The sequence below is a fragment of the Aphelocoma coerulescens genome, chromosome 7, assembly GCF_041296385.1.
Source record: "Aphelocoma coerulescens isolate FSJ_1873_10779 chromosome 7, UR_Acoe_1.0, whole genome shotgun sequence".
NCBI lineage: Eukaryota > Metazoa > Chordata > Aves > Passeriformes > Corvidae > Aphelocoma > Aphelocoma coerulescens.
The window spans coordinates 31,046,839-31,058,484 of record NC_091021.1 but is presented as its reverse complement, the minus strand read 5'-3'; positions in this window follow the sequence as shown (position 1 = coordinate 31,058,484).

Here is an 11,646-nt window from a genome sequence, read left to right as displayed (position 1 = left end):
TGCTCTGGGGGAACATCTCTCTCCGTTACTTGTGGAGAGACTCAGACACAAGCCTTTAAATCAGGTGCTTAGCATCACACAGCATGAATATCCTGTATGTTTTTATTTCCTGTGTCTGACACTTTGCTATCTAGTAAATAATTTTACTATATACTTCATGTTAAAGAAAAAGAGTTTTATACTAAAATAGACTCAGAACACTTTTTTTACACACCTCAAGCTATGTTGCATGATAAATTTGGCTGGCTGAGCCTTCTCCTCCAGCTACAGAGACCCCAGCTTGCTGCTGGATCTCCTGGGGTTTGACCAGAGGAACTGCATCCCAGCTGGGGTGGGCTGACAGGGTTGTCACTGCCCAGTGAGACTCCCCTGGTATTACACATGCTGAATACTGTGCCTTGACATCACATCTCTATTTCCTCAGCATCCCCAAACCCATACAGTGCCAGGCAAGCTGATTTAAGCTTTAAAGTGTCTGACCAAAATGTTTTCCTCCTCCCTCCCTGCAGCTTTGCTCCCCATATAAAGGCACAAAGAGGTTCGTTTCAAACACACACTAATGCACATCTATAGGTGAACTGCATATTATCCTATAAATTGGGAATTAAAGATTCTTAGACTCTAACCCAATAGCAAAAAGACAGCAAATCCATGAAGAGATGCATCCTCTTTTCTGTTTCCGAATATATTATGCTTGCTTAAATCCCAGGAAGTGCCTGGTAATCACCCCAGCTTTGTTTCCAGGGGTATCAGCATGTACAGTGCTCATGCAAACACACGGAGCTGGGCTTCCCAAATCTCCAGGTGTCTACAGAAGGACTGACCAACTCCCCTGCCACTTGGCCAAGCAGCAACATGACCTGATGACTTTGCCAGGGCCATGAAGGGAAGGAAGGAAGGAACTGCACTACAGCACTGGATAGGGCTGCACTGCATCCCTTCCATTGCAAACCCATGAGACCTCGAGTGAATTCCCCAGTCCCCATCAGTGCTGTGAGACCCAGCACAGGGAGCCAAGAGCTGTAAGGGCTGTTTCAGTCACTCTGTGCTTGTGATGCTCAGCCATGGGGATCCTGAGTGGCACAGGTTAATGGGCTGCCCATATTTCCTAATCCTCATGAGCAAACACTGCCAAGAATGATTACTAGCCCCTGACAAAGGTCATGCTCTTATCAGGGCTCTACGCTCATTGCATCGGGATGTGTTTTCTTTACACTTGCATGTAGCTGCTGAAGCTCCATTATTTTCATGCATTTTATTTCTGACACAGCTTTTTTGTTGGTAATTCCCAGAGCTTGGTGCTGAGCATGGCTTTCAGTCACCTCCCTGCATAGAGGAGAGGAGAGGAGAGGAGAGGAGAGGAGAGGAGAGGAGAGGAGAGGAGAGGAGAGGAGAGGAGAGGAGAGGAGAGGAGAGGAGAGGAGAGGAGAGGAGAGGAGAGGAGAGGAGAGGAGAGGAGAGGAGAGGAGAGGAGAGGAGAGGAGAGGAGAGGAGAGGAGAGGAGAGGAGAGGAGAGGAGAGGAGAGGAGAGGAGAGGAGAGGAGAGGAGAGGAGAGGAGAGGAGAGGAGAGGAGAGGAGAGGAGAGGAGAGGAGAGGAGAGGAGAGGAGAGGAGAGGAGAGGAGAGGAGAGGAGAGGAGAGGAGAGGAGAGGAGAGGAGAGGAGAGGAGAGGAGAGGAGAGGAGAGGAGAGGAGAGGAATGGGAATGGGAATGGGAATGGGAATGGGAATGGGAATGGGAATGGGAATGGGAATGGGAATGGGAATGGGAATGTACTGAGTGGTTCCAGTTCTCAACAGACAAGGCTTAATATGATCAGGAGGAAAAACAATCCTTCAAAATGGAAAGCAAAGTTGAAGGAATGAGTGCTTTTAAGTTACAGCCTGTAAAGCCCAGTGCTGGGGTGCCAGAGTACCCCAGGGACCAGGACAGCTCCTCTCATGCAGTTCCACATAACCTGCTGCTGACCTCACCTTCCCTATGAACATTTTTCCAGGAATCTCCATTCTCTCCCATATCACCTTCCTCTCAAGTTTCTTCCCTGTCCTTTGATGCTATTTTTCCCTCCCCTGGCTGCAGGATGTGATGTTTTCCCTCTCTGTGTGCTCTCCAGCAGTAGCAGAGCTGTTTGTGTGGAGTGCTGGTGACATATTGTGGCTGGGCTGGTTAATCACACATATTCCCAAGAGCTATCAAAGCTGGTTGGATCCGAGCTCTGAGCTAGCACAAAATACTCATGCTGCCCCCCAAAATCGACACAAGCCAGCGAGGGCTGTGGTTATCCACATGCTCTGGGCTCAGCCCTTCTGCCTGTTGTGGTTTAGGGTTGGAGTCTGAAGGGTTTTACACCACTGATTTATAATTACGTACATGCATGGAGTATTGTTTAACACACAATCTTGTCTTCAAAAATACTGTGATTTAAGCTTGAACTTGATGGTATTTACATATAAATATAGACCCTAGCTCTGTGTTTAAACTGTGTATCATTGAACAGAGTGGTGAGGCCAGGCTCGTAGGCACTACAAGTAAGATAATTGTTTAACTGACATCATTACACTGATTTAAGGCAAGAGGAATTCCTGCATGCTAAAGTATATGCTAAAATCGCTATTTATTTATTTATTGTTATAAATTGTTCAAGCCTGTATTTATAAATTTTACAAACCCAGAGCCTAAATATACCTCATGTCAGCAGGTGGAGGGCAGGGGCAGCACCTGCAAGTGCTCCCAGCAGATCATATTCAGGCTACAGAATAGCTGCACAATGGTACTCAGAAAATATTCAAGTCCTTCCTCATGCCCTCATGCCAAATGATGTTTCAGAACTGCAACATCAAGTAATTTAAATACTGTCAGTTTATGCAGCATCTCAGTTATCCTTTAATAGTATAGTTACTCTTTTCTCAGAATAGAGTGGTGTCTAATCATGTCAGGATTTTCTTAAGTAATTCTGCCTCAGGGTAAAGAATATTTTTTTATACAACAGCAGTGGATCTATATGGCTTTAAGAAGCAGATTCCTCTAACACTCAGGGCCTGGCTTAGAGGAGGCTCCTGAACTGATTCTGTCAAAAAGTGTTTGCATTTTCTTCAGGGCGAGTTAGAAAAGGGAAAAAACCTAAATGCATTTTGACATTTGTATTTGGAGTGTTATCTGTCAAATATGCCAGGACCAGATCACAGATTTCCTCAAGATTGTCATGGCTCTCCTGCCTATCAGTAGCAATCTGGAGCTCACACAGGATGCAGGCAGAAAGGCACCCTGATAGAGTGCAATGACAGATTTCACATTAGGATGGAGGAGGAACAGCCAATGGCATCTTAAAAATTGCACATGGGTCTTCTCAGTAAGTGAGGTCTGACAGGACAGTTTGCAAAAACCAGAGAGGAAACAGAAACCAGAAGGCTGCCCAGGGCCAGGGCTGTGCTACCTGGAGCTGATCAGTGGCTGGTCACCACATGAGTCGTTCGTCCCTTTTCATCCCTTATGTTTTCTGATGCTCTGGGCAAATTACTCTGTAGGAAGTCTTGACCTTTCACTTCCTATTTATATGTTATTTTGGAGTGACTCTCCCAGTCCCCACTACTCTGAAAGCAGCTAGGGACATAGAGACTATGCAGAGAAAGCCAAGCAGCACCACCAGGGCTGAGGGATGCTGAGGAGCAGAGACACCCCAGGATGGGCATCCCCACATCCTGCAGAACCCCAGCCCTGGGAAGGGCTGCAGCATTGACCTGGTACCTGCTCCAGCAGGACAAACAACACTCATGCAGGACATCCAAGAACACCCTTGCCTGTTCAAAATCAGTGCCAGCAGAGGACAGAGGCTGCTTAGATTTTACATCGCTTCACCTATTTAGTCCCCCAGGCTGGCTATTGATTCTACAGGTGACATTACACAAAAGCCCCCATGGACTACATGACCATTTAGGACAATTTCTGGTACTCCAGCACATCAAGGTAGACCTTTTCAAGGTGATCTTCCAGATCTGCCCCTCCATCACACAGCATGTGGCTGTTTCCAAAGCACCCTATTCTAATATTCTGGTTTCATTACATACAAAGAGATCTGCGGGTCCCATTATCATATGAAATTAAAATTCACTGTGCTGGTTGCAGTCCTAGGTTTAAAGTATTGGCACTGCTAGCAAAACTGAGGCACCACGTGTTGTATCAGCCACACTGATTCGTAGATGAGGAATGCACAAGCTGGTGGCACATTGTACTCCAACATTAGAGCAAAAATGCCAGTGAAATGTAATGCTGTGTAGAGAGACATGAGCTGTTCCCAGGTGTATTAATAGTCAGGCTGAACTGGGGGGAAGAGGTGTTGGTCTGTTTGCTGCTGAGTATTCTTGAAATCCCATGTGGTAAAGTGGTGCTGGTCTGTTTGACCTCAGGTGATGTTATCCTTAGCAAGGGCATGCTTGTCCCAAGGTTTTTCAAGGATCATCAATATCCTACAGTTGCTGTCAACTATTTAATTATGGGTGCTTAATCACTGGGGGTGGATTAGCCCCTGGTCTTCTCCAAACACCAGCATGTACCTGCAGCAGAATCTGATCTTCATTCCAGACAGTGAGCTCACAGGTAGTTCCATAAGGTTGTCCCTGCACCAGGAATACCTTTCAGTCACATCCAGGCAGATGATCATAGGCTTCAGGAGGTGTTTGCTTCTCACATAGTGAATCCTTCTTCAGAGACAGGGCAGAGCCCACAGGATGTGGCAGTGGCCTGCATTTTTCCAGGGTTTGAGACATTGCTTGCAATGCACCACTGCAGGAGGCACCACGACTCCCCCCGCCATGTGACATAGAGCCTTTTGCATCTTGCTTTCCTCAAGGTTTCTGGGGAAGATGCTCCACAAAGCACCAATTCTTAAAAGTAGTTGATGCTTTCGTCCCATTTTCATTCCAGCCTGGTCCTGACTGCTCCTGCCCCCACAGCTTCTAACTGCACACAAACACTAAGTTTTTGTAATTCCTCCTCTCCAATGGGCCAATATATTACTCACTGACACGGTGAACAGGAATCATTGGCCATCACAAGATTGATGGAGTCCCCAGAGGCCAGGTGGGACAGCGAGGTGGTGCACAGAATGACTCTTAATATAGCTACCATCTATTTCACAGTACTTGTAGATTTGAATATGCTATGTACCTCAATAATTTACCAAATTTAAGGGAGTTTTAATACCCATGTTTTAGCTGTAATTCCACTTTCCTACGAAAACCTAATGTCTTCTGAATTCTATATCACTGCTGACATAAACAGCTCCTGTTTCTCCATTCAAAAGAGGCAAAAATAACCCATCAATAATAGGGAATATAAAGGCCAGATTTGTTTTTTAGCATCATCAGGATTTCAGAGCCAGGATGTGGAAGTGGATACATGCGCTATGGCATGGCCCCATCACCCCAGCTGCTGGGGAAACATCATTGCAGAGCAGAATAGAAACACTTCCTTATTTTATTTATTTTGGAATCAGAGGGGTATACAGGCATTGTAACCCCTGGGAATAAAATGTACATGGCAGTAAGGGCAGTTTGGAGGCTTAGCAGGAGCAGCTCTGGAGAGGGACACTCACTGGAGCAGTAAACCAGACTGCCCTGGGCAGGAGCAGCCCAAGCTCTGGAACTCAACCCTGGAACAAAACTCAGTGTTCCTACTCCACAAAGGCTCTCAGCTCATCCCAGCACAGCCAGAAGCCCCCAGCCAGCCCTGCACCTCCCAGGACGGCCCCAGCATCAGCCCCGCACTGGTCTCCCACCTCACCCAAAGAGACCAGTGCTGTGTGCTGGCCTCCAGAGAGATGTGTCAGTGGTGGGGAGTGCACAACAGCCAAAAAGAAAAATCAGGGCCAGGGCTGCACATTTTAGGATTCCTCATGGTCACTGAACCCAAACACCACCTCCTCCCAGCTGCAGAAATGGCTCCATGCCCAAGATCCCAGGGTGCAAACCCCAAGGAGCACGACTGACCCTATAACTCCAGGAACTCCTTTCCATAGAGCATCAACCAGGCTGAAAACAATGCTGGCCACCATGAATGCTCCACGTGTCCTTCTGTCCATCTGAAAATAAACACAATGAAAGTTCCCTTTAAATATTAAATAATGTGAATAAGACAACTCCAAAAATCCTCAGCAAGATCACCCCAGGACATGCCATAACTACCTCTAGTGCCTTATTAATGCAGAATAATAATAATAATAATAATAATAATAAATAAAAGAAAAATATTTAAATCATGTAATAGCTCTCTCACTAGCTACTTGCAAAGCACCCAGATCAGTGGGAAACCTGGGCTCTGCAGCCCATCAGGGAGATACCAAAAAGCACAGAGCTTTTTCCTGATGGTGAAGAGGAGGAAGAGACACCAGAGGGGATGTCACCACTGAGCTGAGCTGGGGACTCACAGAGGTACTTTGGCATCTGCTTGAAAATACATTAAAGCACTTCCTCTTGATGGACACATTTGCAGTATAAGTAGTTGTGTCCTCTTTATTTCACTCTGAGGTTTAATTAATATATAAATCAAATGCTTATAAAACTCACAAATGCTTGGGAAGATGTAAAATTTAATTAGTTTGCCCACACAACTCCATATGTCAACTGTTAGCTCAATTACTCTTTGCCATGAAATACTGACTGCACTTTCCCATATTACTAATTTCCCTCTATCTCAAGTCATGCTTAATCAACACCCTGAACTCAACACACACACTTGTGCTAAATTAAATATTGAGCACAAGGAGCAAATGCCTCTTTAATGAAACCACAGCTGTATTTTGCTCAGAAATGAGATCCTCACACAATATTGGGGCAGAGGGTAATCCCTGGGGTAATCCCTGGGGTGTGGGGCAGGTTATCACCGGCTCTGGGATGTGCTACCAGACCAGCTTGCAGGACATGCACTACCCTGCTCATGTTCTTCCATGACATGCTGGAGTAAATCCCTGTCTGTGTTTTCTTGGGATGGAGCAGATGCTGGTTGGGCAGGGACTGGAGGAGGCGAGGGGAGGCTGGGAATGAAGCACACGTCAGGGACGGGCGAGGAGGGGCAGGCAATGGGTGCACTGTGATCGGCCCAGGCGTGTGGTGTCAAAGTGCAGGTGTGCAGCAGCTAAAGACAGGGACAAGCGACCACTGTACCCATTAAATATGCATTAAAAGCACGTTCAGGTCAGCCCCCAGTCTGGCAGCGACAGTCAGTACAAATGAGCACTGACGCTGCATTTATTCCTATTTCAAAATTCTCAAGAGACAACAAAATGTCAAAATTATCATCTGGAAAGGGTCCAACAAATTCTCCATCCTCGCAAGTCCCCCCTCCCCCGTCCCCATCCCCACTCCCAGCACGAGGGCTCTGATAGCCCCTTGGCCAGGCTCTGTGCCACGCCGTGCCGGCCGGTGTGCCCGCAGCTTTCTCCCAGCCAGCCATGCCACAGGGTGACATGGAAGTGACCTTTGCTGGCTCATCCTCAGTGCCCAGCATGCCCAGCTGCTCCCAGCACAGAGCCAGCCTGTGGCCTCCCATGGGCTCCCAGATGGCCCATCCCACAGAGGATGGATTCTGGCTGCCTGCAGGGAGCTGGGGGACATGGCCACAGCGGTGTCACCATGGCCCATGGGACTGTTCAGTGGGGAGGAGGATGCTGGTGGCTGGAAATGCTGTGGCAGAGGGCGCAGCAGCCAAGTGGAAATTAAAAAAGCTGCGGGGGGAAGCACTAAACCATTTTGCCACTTTGAGGAGAACTCCCTTGGAATAAAGATGCTTATAACTCTACAAAAATACGGTGAATTAAGCTCTTATTTTTCCCATTTGTGCTACTTGCTGGTATATAATTTTCCTGTTTGTGCTGTGAATACAGACTATTCATTTTCCCTAAAACTATTTTCTTGCTGATTTTGCTTTCAGGAGTTGGTGTGGGAGCAGAGCCTGGCCATGACCACTGTGCATGATCTGCCAGCACTGCCTGCCCCTGGGGCTTCTGCTTGGAGCCACTTGCACCAGGCTTTGACAAGCCTGGAAACGTTCCATTGTCCTTCCTGAGGCAAGGGTCCACCTGTCACTGACCCCTGGTTTGCTCCGTGGGTTTGTGTTTTGTTCCCCTCCCTGTAAGGTGGGAGCTGCCAGCCTTGCTACCAGACCTGAGATGATGGTGGGAAGCTCTAAGTCTTGGATCAAGCTCTTCCATTTTACCATCCATAGTTCAAATCTCCCCTTGGCCCATGAGATCACGTAAGAGCCCAGTTTGCCTGTGACCATCTCAAAAAATTGTAATTTCAATGGTAAAAGCACTTTGAAGGTGCAGTTGAGGGGTTTTTTATGAGCTGTCCTGTATAAGCAGAGCTGGAACCCATTATACTGGAACCCATATTATACAAAATAATTTTAATCCTCAAGCTTCTTTCTTCAGGCAATCGACTTGTTTCTTTAATTCAAATTAGATCTTCATATTCAAGTCTCATTCTAGTTAATCATATTTTTCAATTAAATTCAATTGTCTGTGATCTTCCTAACTTCCAATGCTTTCTTGCATCTCTAATACAGGCAAATTTTGCATTTGTTCCTTTTACTTTCCCTTATTTTATTTTTTTTCAGGCTGGTGACATTTTGCTTAACAAAACCAATTTCCAGCCATGGGATAAGAGCAGAGCCATGGCTTGGCCTGATCATGTTTTGGTTGCCCATACATGAATGATGGCTGCTAAAACAATGATGCTGGGAGGGAAAATACATTTTTACAGGCCACCTGCCTCTGCTTGATGTTGGGGCATTCGTGGCAGGGAGGGAACTTGGAGTTATGGGGCAGCAAGGCTGGGACAGGCTCCTGCATGGGCAGGTGAAGGTGGAAAACCTGGTGGTTAGAGGTCAAGGAGCATCCCTCTGCTTTTTTAAGTGTCCCTTCAAAACACAGCCTTTATGCATTTATCCCTTCTAGAGAGAGAAAAGGAAGTGTTACATGGAAAGGGTGGTGTTAAACATGGATTTTAAGTACCTGGAAGAGCTCAGAGCAAGTCTGACTGCTGATTTCAAGTGTCTGATATTCAGTGCATTGCAGCTCAGCACTCCAGGCACAAGAGCACAGCTCACTGCCCGATACTGGATCCAAACCCATCCCTCCTGCAAGCTCTGCACCAACTCTGAAGTCCCACAAGGCCTCTGCAGTCAGACAGTACCTTCTGGTCAGGATGGGGAGACCTGGGGAAAACCAGGGCCATTCAACAGGGGAAGGCAGCTGACAAAAGGAAGGAGAATTTTTAGGACAGTTTTGTGCACAGCTGTGAAGGACCCAGGGAGCAGAAGAACCACCTTGGTGGTGAAGCTGACACTCATTAAGAAAACTCTTGGCCGTGGGAAGACTTCAGGCAACACTTAGTAAGGAAGTCATAGACTGGAAAATCACAGAATGGTTTGGGTTGGATGGGACTTTAAAGATCATCTTGTTCCAACCCCTCTGCCATGGCCAGGGACACCTTCTACTAGACCAGTAGCTTCAGAGCCCCATCCAGCCTGGCCTTGAACACTTCCAGTGATGGAACATCTACAACTTCTCCAGGAAATCTGTTCCAGTGCCTCAACACCCTCACAGTAAGGAATTTCTTCCTAATATATTCTCTAAACCTACCTTATTTCAGGATAAAGACAGGAAAGCCACTGCAGCCCCAGGATACACCTCTGCACACAGAGGTGATGTATATTATCAGCTACATCTTTACCTGGCCAGTTTTCTGACACAAGAGTGCAAAAGGCAGCTAGGAGCACCCTGCTCTCCCCAGTGACCACAAGACCTGGCACTCGCAGGGAAAGCGCTCCTATGAGATTTCCTCAAGTTATTGTATTAGGGATGTTTTGCTGCTTTCATGCTGCAGCAAAGTCTGGCTGTTTCACCATCAGCATCATCATGATGCTTTCAGCGCTTCTGGAAAGGTTACAGGAACCAGAGGACCAGAGATCAGGTGAGAAATTCAGTTTCCACCACCTTTTTTAAATACTAATAAATGCTGGCTATGATAAAAAAGCCAGAAACAGCCCCCAAGTGTATTTTGAAGACAGAAAGACCAGCAGGCAAAGAAAGAAAGGGCCCCAGTTTTATTATTTTGTATAATCAGAATATAATTGGAGAGCAGACGCTGTCTGTAGCACACTGCCATTGGGGACTCTGGTTTTCCAATAAGAAATCCATGAGGGAATTAGATGCTGTTTCAGTGGTGTTCTGGCTGATTTAAGGGATGCACCTGGAGCCAGAATTCATGCCTTCAGTTGCCGTACTTCACCAAAAGCAAAAGATGTAGGGTCCATTTGTAAATCTCTGCAAAAATTGGGTCTGCAGTGGGAACAGTGAGAGTCCCTTAATTATAGCAGTGCTTTTGGGAGCTGTGATAATTAGGAGTTTCCGGTGTTCTGGAAATCAAAGTGGTTTCTATTCTCTTCTTTAATTAATTCAGGCTTTTATCTGTGAAAGTGGAGATGAATTAAGGTCCTGCTCTAGGCAAAGGGCAATGATGCTTGTGCAGTCCCTGGCAGGGTGAAGCCACTGGACCTCCAGGACCTGGGTGACATCCCTCATGCTGCAGCATCCCTGGCCTCTGGTTCTTGATATTTTGGGGGATGAAGGGGAAAGGCCAGAGTGTGACATGCCTCGAGCAGGACTCGCCACAGCATGCCCATATCAGGAGAGACCTGCTGCATGGGGGAGTGCAGCTGTGTATCCACGGCAGGGGACACACTGCCTGCCAGCAGGAATTCAGCAGATAGCAGACACCCAGCATTTATCACCTCCCCACATGGGAAAGGGTGAGTCAAGCTGCGCAAAAATCGCAAGATTGCTGAAAAATCTTTTTTCTTTTTTTTATTCCTGCTCAAAGGAAATTATTGTTATAGGCCGCTTTTATTCCACCCTGAGAAGTGTTGATTTTGGGAGGTTTTCTAGGGCTGGGAAATCACATTGAAAATCCATGTGACTGTTAGAAGGTGACAACAGCAGTATGGGATTTGTGGTAAAATCATGCAGTATGACCAGAGGATCCCTCCATGATGTGAACTGCACATGCACGGATGGCAGGGAGAGGTTTCCAGCTGTAAGTAAAGCCTCCAGCTGATGGGACGACCTCGGTGCTCCAAACAGGAGCATCTGTCACCCACAAGAGCAGAAGCTAGCATAATGCAATTAACCCCTACAGCTAATTAATCAAATCCAGCCCCCACAATGTTATCAAGGAGCTGCCTGGAAATGATTCTTTATGTCAAAGTCTATTTTTAGATCAAATAAATCCAGACCCATCCCGGACAAGCTGTGCTCCATTTTGGGGCATCTCCACACTTCATCATTTCCTGGCAGTGAATTCTGCTGCAAGTACCCAAACCACAGGCTCAGCACTAGAGCCGTGCCCCAGAGCAGCTTTGTGCTGGATTAAACAGTTTTCCCAGAGAGAAACTGAATTCCTACATCCACCTTCCTCGACTTTCTGTTTTCTCCTTTTCCTACTAGATGGCGCCTGCATGACAGGCGGAGACGAGCCCCGGCGGGGAGCATCTCTAACAGGTCTCCTCCGTGAAGGGCCGATAAATGACACTTTTCCCCGAAAAGCCAGGCAGTTGAGAAGGCGATAACCTGCCGGGAGCTGATTACCAGCA